Below are 8,378 nucleotides of genomic sequence, written 5' to 3' on the forward strand. Positions count from 1 at the left end.
CATTGGGAAGATTCAAAAGAATTTTGACAGTCTAGGACAATGAACAGAAACCAGCAAGATGAATTTCAAGAGACAAATGGGTAAGAAAAAAATGAAATGCAGGCATATAGGATTATGAGATGGGAGAGAGAGTATGTGGAAAAAATATCTCCGGCCTTGATGGATCATGGACTGAATATATGCCATCAGTTTGAAAAAAGATGTAAAAAACCAGATGAAATCCTAACCTACCCCAATGTAAAGCTAGAGTGGCAACAATTTACAATTTGGAAATATGGATCAATTTTCAGAAGAGGAAACTTTAATTTTGCAAAATATTTGAGATGGAATTTACTGGAGGTAACTGGGAGAATTGAGAAGAAGATAAAGAGTTTTTACAAGAAAAAATGGAGATGGAGCACTAAAAATTGAATTGAATTGAATTTATTATATTTCTATGCCGCCCTTTTCCCAGAAGGGACTCAGGGCGGCTCACAACCCAAGTCGGGGGGGGGGGGGATAGGGGATACAAATAGGGAAAAAAGACATAGACAAACAATACCACAATTTTAAAAACAACTCAACAGGCACGCCATTTGAGCGGGGACAGGAACTCATCAGCCCCATGCCTGTCGGAACAGCCAGGTTTTAAGGGCTTTGTGGAAAGCCTGGAGGGTGGTGAGGGTCCGAATCTCCACGGGGAGCTTGTTCCAGAGGGTCGGAGCAGCCACAGAGAAGGCCCTCCTCCAGGTGGTCGCCAGTCGGCATTGGCCAGTGGATGGAATTCGGAGGAGGCCTAATCTGTGGGATCTAATTGGTCTATTGGAGGTAATTGGCAGCAGGCGGTAATTGAAGAGAAAAATGAATACAAAGATAAGAAAACTGATGATTTGATTTGTGGAGTGAATGTGGTTGAAAGCGAAAAAAAGGGAGTATGGAAAAGGGAATTTGATGGACTGGAGCTCTACCCCAAATTTCAAGGCACAGAAGAAGAAAAAAGGGAAAAATGATTTTAAGGAGAAAAACCTTACCAGAAGCACGATCGACAACCAAAGAGAAATTAATTAAAGTAGCAAATAGAGGCCGCTGAGATTACCCAAGAGATGCAACAAGTAACAAGGTGCAGAGAGATGTCCATAAAAACTTTATTAAGGAAATAAACAGAAGATTAATTCCACAAATGGCAAAAGAAATAAGACTATATGCCTATTGGAAGGACACAGGTTGATATATGAAAGTTGATAATAAAAAAGTAGCTAAGTCTGGTGATTAGTAAATAGTAATTTAGTAATTTTTAGATTGCTATGTTAACTAAATAATTGATAATGGCAACAAGGTACATTTTTGTGTTGGCTGGATGTGAGGAAGTTGGATATAAATAGTAAATGATTTTGTTAACAAACAATGATAACAATAATGAAATGATAAGAGATATAGTAATGATATACATATGTACTGGTTTAACATAAGGAATTTGGATATAAATTGCAAACTGACTTGGAAAAAAAGGCTTAGAAATTTTGTTAATTAATCTTATTTTGAATATGTTATAAAGATGTAATGTTACTGGATATATGAAAGTTGATAACAAAAATTAAGTTTTATAATTAGTAAGTAATTTAGTAACTTAGATTGTTATGTTAAATAAATGATAATGGCAATAAAGTACATGTGTTGGCTTGATGATAAGAAATTGGATATAAACTAAAGGATTTTCTGCTAACCAACATTAACTATAACAATAAATAATGGAATGATAATGATAAGGGATATAGTTAATGATTGATATCTGACTTAAAAAAAAGGCTTAGAAAGTTTGTTAACTAATCTTTATTTAGAATATGTTATAAAGGCTTAAGGTTATTGGATGATTTTTGTAATAACTAATGAAATGCCATCAGGTGGTTGTGTTTTTAACTATGGATTATTTTAGGCAAAAGGACGTTAAAACAACTTTAGTCAAATGAGAATTATGCTATGTTGACAGTAAGATTCATAAAGATTTTTTTATATCTGATAATGAATATAAGCAATGACTCTGGAAGAGATGCATGAAAGTTATTTGTAACCAATTGACACACTTTCTACAAGATGTAATGTAAGATGATTCTTTTTTTGTGTTGTTTAATGAAAATAAAAACATTGCAAAAAAAGGATGTCTTGTACTATAATTCAATCTCTAAAGAAAGATGAAGTGAATTCAAGGAAAAGAAGGAAAAGGTAAAGAAATATAGAAAGATAATCTAAAATTTTTTTTGCAACCCTAATGCCTTTGTAATTCATAAGGATAACGGGTTCTGCCAGAGGATATATAGTATTCCTTCTAACTCTGAGCCAAAGATTATTAAGAAAGGAATTATTCAGAGTTTACTATTTTATTCTACTTGACCTTTATAAAGAGTTCATATGCCACTCTATATATCAAGTGCATAATTGAAAATGCTTCACCAGAGTCTCACTAGTGATACATGGTTTTTTTGTAACATTATACAACTACAATACAGAATTGTTAAGGGATATATCATTAATGTGGATTGTGGGTATAATAGTAGTGACAGTATAATTGCCTAGTGAGGAAATAGTCTAATGATGTACTAAAACATCTGAGAAAGGACTTTTAAATCTGAATTCTACGGCCCTTTTACCCATTTCCAGTTTTAAATATGCACCAATGTAGGAAGAATGACACCGACATTTTTAATTAAGCAAACAGTAACTTTTCTTACAACATGTACTATATTAGCTCTTTTCACATCTCATAGTTCATTTTAAATTTTGGTCCTCATCCATTATGTTGGTAGTATAATTGTGGCTGAAAAAGTTTTATATTTTTATAGAATGAGTGTTATATCCAACACTAAAACTATCGCTTACAGAATGATTAGTTATCATTCTCACATAATTTATTTGGCACTCTTCAGGGAATTACTACTATTTGGTATTTATTTACCATGTACAATCTTAGATTTACAATGCTATTTTTTTTTAAATAAGATTATAGGGAAGCTATAAAATTGCTAAATTGGAATTCAGAATATCTTAGGAATGTGCAATTCCAGGTAGAATCAGAGAGGAATACTAAAACTACAAGGTTGCATGAGCCACCAGACATTCCTTCTCTGTTGTAACCCCAGACATATGTCTAGCACCCTGTTATCTGGTAAATGTTGCTAACCAGCATTTGGGATTTACAAGTTGGCAGGTAAATATGTTGGAGTCTTCCAGTTTTTATAATCAATTTTATATCAATTTTGTTTTACTATATGCCAACAACATTATAGGAATACTTGCAATACATGAATAAGTGAATTAGACCTGGCAAGGGATGTTAATGGAGTAAAATCCTTCAATGCATCCCAAAGGGATAGCAACTTTGAATAATGCCAAAAATTCTGCCCCTTCCCTCCCATGCCAGGACCTAGGGTAGATAGTGTATTTCACATAAGATTTGTAAATTTTCAATGATAAAAGTACTGTGGAATGTTAAGAGAGGGCAAATAAGTCATCTAGTATTTGGAATAGAGATGTCACTATTGTCTTGCATTCAGATTAACACAAGTGACATCTTCAAGATACTGGTAACAATAATATTAACTTCAGGCTCATATCCATATCTGTTTTTTTTTTGTCAGGGGTACCTAAGTTATTTGCCCTTGCCTCCTTTTGGGTGATACATTGGTGGATAGAAAGTTATGGCTTTTAATTTAGCCTATAATGGTATTTCAGGTGGTCTTATCATATTTTTTCATTTTTTTTATTACTTACAAGAATATGTTAAATTATATATCAAAAGCAAAGTGTCCGGAATAAAGAATGATGGATGGCATTTACTTGTATCAATTTCAACGTGTTTCATGGCAAATACTTCGTAGATTCCTTGAATTCTTGGAGGAAAAGCAGGAGATGAATATATAATAAAGATAACACATTTTTAATTGAATATGTAAAATATGTATATATATATTTTAAAGAAAAATAATGGCAAAAAAATGGACTACATTTGTTGTTAAGCAATGAATTTTAAATTGGAAACGGTCATTGTTATACAGTAAATATTTGTCTATACTGTATTTTTCCAGTTTTAGAGTCATTGTTTAATTTTAACACTAGATGGCAGTTGAACACAACTGAATATTTAATCCAGTTGAACACAAGTCAGTTTTTAAAAAAATACAGTAACAGAACAGTAAAATGCTCTCATTTAATTTGCTATTAATTGTATTCTTTGAAAGATGTCATGGCCTGATATTTTTAGATTGTAGAAATAAATACAGGTAGCCGTTGATTTAAAACTACAATTGAGGCCAAAATGTTACTAAGCAATACATTTGTTAAAATGAATTATGCCTCATTTTATGACTTTTTGCCAATGCTGTTGAGCAAGCCACTACAAGTTGTTAAGTTCAGCCTTTAAGCAAAACTGACTTCCCCATTGACTGCTTGTTAGAAGCTCCCTAGGAAGGTTGCACAATATAATTTCAGGACCCCAAGACTCTGCAACCATCATAAATATATGTCAATTGCCAAGCACCAAAAGTTTGATCATGTTACTGTGGGGATGCTGCAGTGGTCATAAATGTGAGAATTAGACATATGTTCTCAGTGCCATTGTAATTTTGGACATTCTATCAATGGTTATAAGTTGAGGACTACCTGTATAGGAAAATCAAATGAAATATTTAAGTACCAATAAAGCAGGATATTTGTAGTTCAGAGTTGAAATGAAGGGCCCCTGGTGCTCTCTGAGCTTGCTTGTTTTCTTGCAGATGTTTCATTACCCAAACTAGGTAACACCATGAGTATTAGTGAAATATTTAAGCATATAACACGTAACATTATTTTGATATCTAGTATGGAACCTATCACTTTTTATAGTGATCATGAATTCACTTTTTATTTTTACTAATATTTAAAAGCATATTTTATACCGTTGACCAAGTGCCATTTGATGTAGCTTAAGGATGCTGAAGTTTTGTATAGTTAGTTATGAATTGGTCTCCTGGAAATGAAGACCAAGGCACTCATTTTTCAAAAGAGCTTGTTGATGGGCAGCTGTAGGAATTGGAGGCTATTGTAAAGTTGCTTTTCAGGATGAACTTCATGGCAATCACTTTAGAAGCAGCAGCTGTAGGCAGCATGATTAGTACTCCTGCTGATAGGACAATCAGCTTCTGCTGCCAATTGTCTTGAGACTACAACACTATCTGATATTCTTGGTCTATGGTAAGATTGTTTCAATTGATCAGGTGAAGAGCAAGAACAGGAAGGGAATCCTGTGGATAAATTCCTCTGTATTTCTCCAGATCTTCTCCATGTCCTGAATTTTTAAGATTTTGAACCTGGCAAGATACATGTATCTGAACAGCTTTGAGAGGTAGATAAAAATGCAGTAAAAAAGTATATACGAATCCTATTTATCATGTGTGAAGGGGGGGGGGAGTTTAAATTGTCCAGTTATTTTGATCAAACTGCAGTTTTGGATTATGTTAAGTTTCAAGAATTGTGGTTTATGAAATATCTGAGCTACAATATAATCTTGGTTTGAACTATTTGTAGTAGTCAGGAAAAAAACACATTTGCGCTTTCTGCATTTGTGTATAATGCAAAGCTAGCTTGTATAGAATTGTAATAGAAGACATTAACTTATACAAGGAGGAAATAAAATGCATGACTGAGACTTGTACTTAATAGTTTTCTTTTAACGACCCTATACTTGTACTTATTAATCCTAGTTAATGTTATCTAAACTTGACTATAGGATATGAAGGAGACCATAATTCAAAGCAGAATGCTATCTCACTGTTAATATCTATTTAAAGAGTATTGGAAAAGCTTATAATCAATAAAAGCTAATCTAGTTAATATTTCATACTAAAGATCATTCCCTACTAATACATTTGTTTTATATTAATTTAAATGTTTTATTGTAATCAGATATATTATGTGCATATAATAGTAATAACCCTATAGAGTTAAGGGAATTTCAGCATACTTAAATCTATGGAATTTGAACAGGTATAAATACAGACTGACTTCCTGCCAAATTATTCTAAGTGCCGCTTAATTTAATTGAACATGAGCATATTGTGTACTTATGTCTTTTGCTTTCAGTAGTATATGTACATAATAAATATTGTTTTATTAACAAATAGCAGGTTTATAAATAGCAAAATAAAGCTACAAAGATTAAAAAATTAAAAAGCCCAATTAAAAGTAAAATCAAGGCAAAACATGGCAACATTCAACATTAAGAGAACATTTTGCTGATGTATCTGAACTAGAGAGAGTTTTACATCTTTTAGCTTTATTAGACTTAGCAGTAGACTTATATACCGCTTCATAGGCCTTTCAGGCCTCTCTAAGCGGTTTACAGAGAGTCAGCATATTGCCCCCAACAATCTGGGTCCTCATTTTACCCATCTCGGAAGGATGGAAGGCTGAGTCAACCCTGAGCCGGTGAGATTTGAACCGCTGACCTGCTGATCTAGCAGTAGCCTGCAGTGCTGCATTTAACCACTGCGCCACCTTGGCTCTTAACGTTGCATGGCTAATGTATATAAATGGAAAGTTTGGCCTAACAAGGGGGGGGGGGGGAACGCTAAAATTTCTGAGCTTGTGTAAATTTGAGAATATTTCATGAGTGCTCTTTAAATGCAGGTACTGGAGGTTTGCCTATTCATGAAATAGATGCCATGGTTTTTTTATTAAATTATAAAAGCAGAGATTGGCTCAAATGCAACTGGATTTGTTTTAGCATCTTATATAAATCTTTGAATTATCTTTCTGGTCTTTGTTGTAGATCCACTGATTGAACTAATTTGTAAAATAATCTCAGTGGTCCTAATGTGTAAAGGAGGCAAATATTTTCTTTAAGTTTAATTTCTTGATTGTGTATAGATTGTCCTGTGGGTATATGCTATATGATTTTCCAAGTACAATAACAGTTTATTCCTATTTTATTTATTAATAACTGGATTTGTTTCATTTTGTGGGAGATAGTGTGATTATAAAATAGTGTATAATAATTGTTTCAGATAGCATTTTGCAGTGCTGGGATCAGTTTAAACTCATTGTATGGTCTTATCTTTACTTTCTTTTTCAACTTCTTTATTATATCTAATTTATTTATAATCCAATCCAGAACTAATAGTCCAGCATTGCAGATATTTCCTTTCCTTCAAGCTGCCACATCAAAATAATGAACATTCAGATGAGTGACCAGTCTTTTAACTTGTTTTTCCCTGAACTATTTCCATCTTAGCCTATCAAAAAATCTCTGCAACTGAAGTAGGCATGTGTTTCTCCTTTCCAAATTTTGTCTTCCTTATCACCCATCCTATATATATTTAAGTCTAAGGATAGGGACTGACTTGTTTATTAATTTACTCCAAAAATATTTACAAGAAACAGATTGGAGGAGCAAAACATTGCATTAATAAATTGATCTAAAGACACATTGTTCTGGACTTATTAATCTGAATTTGCCTGTCTTCTGCTGCTCTTGTTTGGTGGATGAGCAGTATTTCTCAACCATAGATGTTGACCATTTTTTATTGTATTCTTTTTAGTATTGGCTTTATTGTATTCTTGTAACTGCCACTCTCATCCATAATTTTCCTTGGATACAGTCTTCCATTTTGCCAATATATCTGTGTAACAATATACTGTAACATCCATTCTGCTTTCAAGTGCTGTAATTTTATCTGAAGGCATAAGGTGTGGTGGTTGTTTGCCTCTTTCTGTTACTGATGTTTTTGATATATTATCAACAGAAATGGATATGTTTGACAATATCAAAAATTAATATTTCATATGTTCTGAAAATAAAGACAGCAAAATATTACAAAGCCAATTGTAAAATTATGCAGTTATGTCATTTTCCAAGGAATTGGCACAAATTTGTTAAGTTTTGAGCTAAAAATTATTTTCAATGTTCTTCCTCAACAAATATAAGAATTTGTATTTCAAGTTGTGCTTAGTTTCATTTCTAGAAATACTGTGTGCATATCTATGTCTCTAGAGCTATATATCTAAAAAAATAGTGAAAGTATTAATACATTCTGAAATATAAGCTTTTTGTTTCATTTTATTAGGGTGATGTAATAGTGACCATTGAAGTTGATATACATCTAGGTTGCAATTAATGCAAGTTTGAATAATATAATTGATTTAGTGGGAATTTAAATTGATAGGAGGTCAAGTTTAATGCAGTCCAAAATTCCTTTAATTCCCTAGCACATATATATTTGAGCCTAGCACATGTGCAGTTGCTGTTTGTGTATAAAAATAAAACAAAAAGATTAAATCAGAGCACTACAAGCTCAACAAGACTAATTATTATCTTAGAACAAAAAATTGTATATAAACAAAATAAATGTGACCATAGCAACACTAAAATG

The sequence above is a fragment of the Thamnophis elegans genome, chromosome 2 (assembly GCF_009769535.1).
Source record: "Thamnophis elegans isolate rThaEle1 chromosome 2, rThaEle1.pri, whole genome shotgun sequence".
NCBI classification, from domain to species: Eukaryota; Metazoa; Chordata; class Lepidosauria; order Squamata; family Colubridae; genus Thamnophis; species Thamnophis elegans.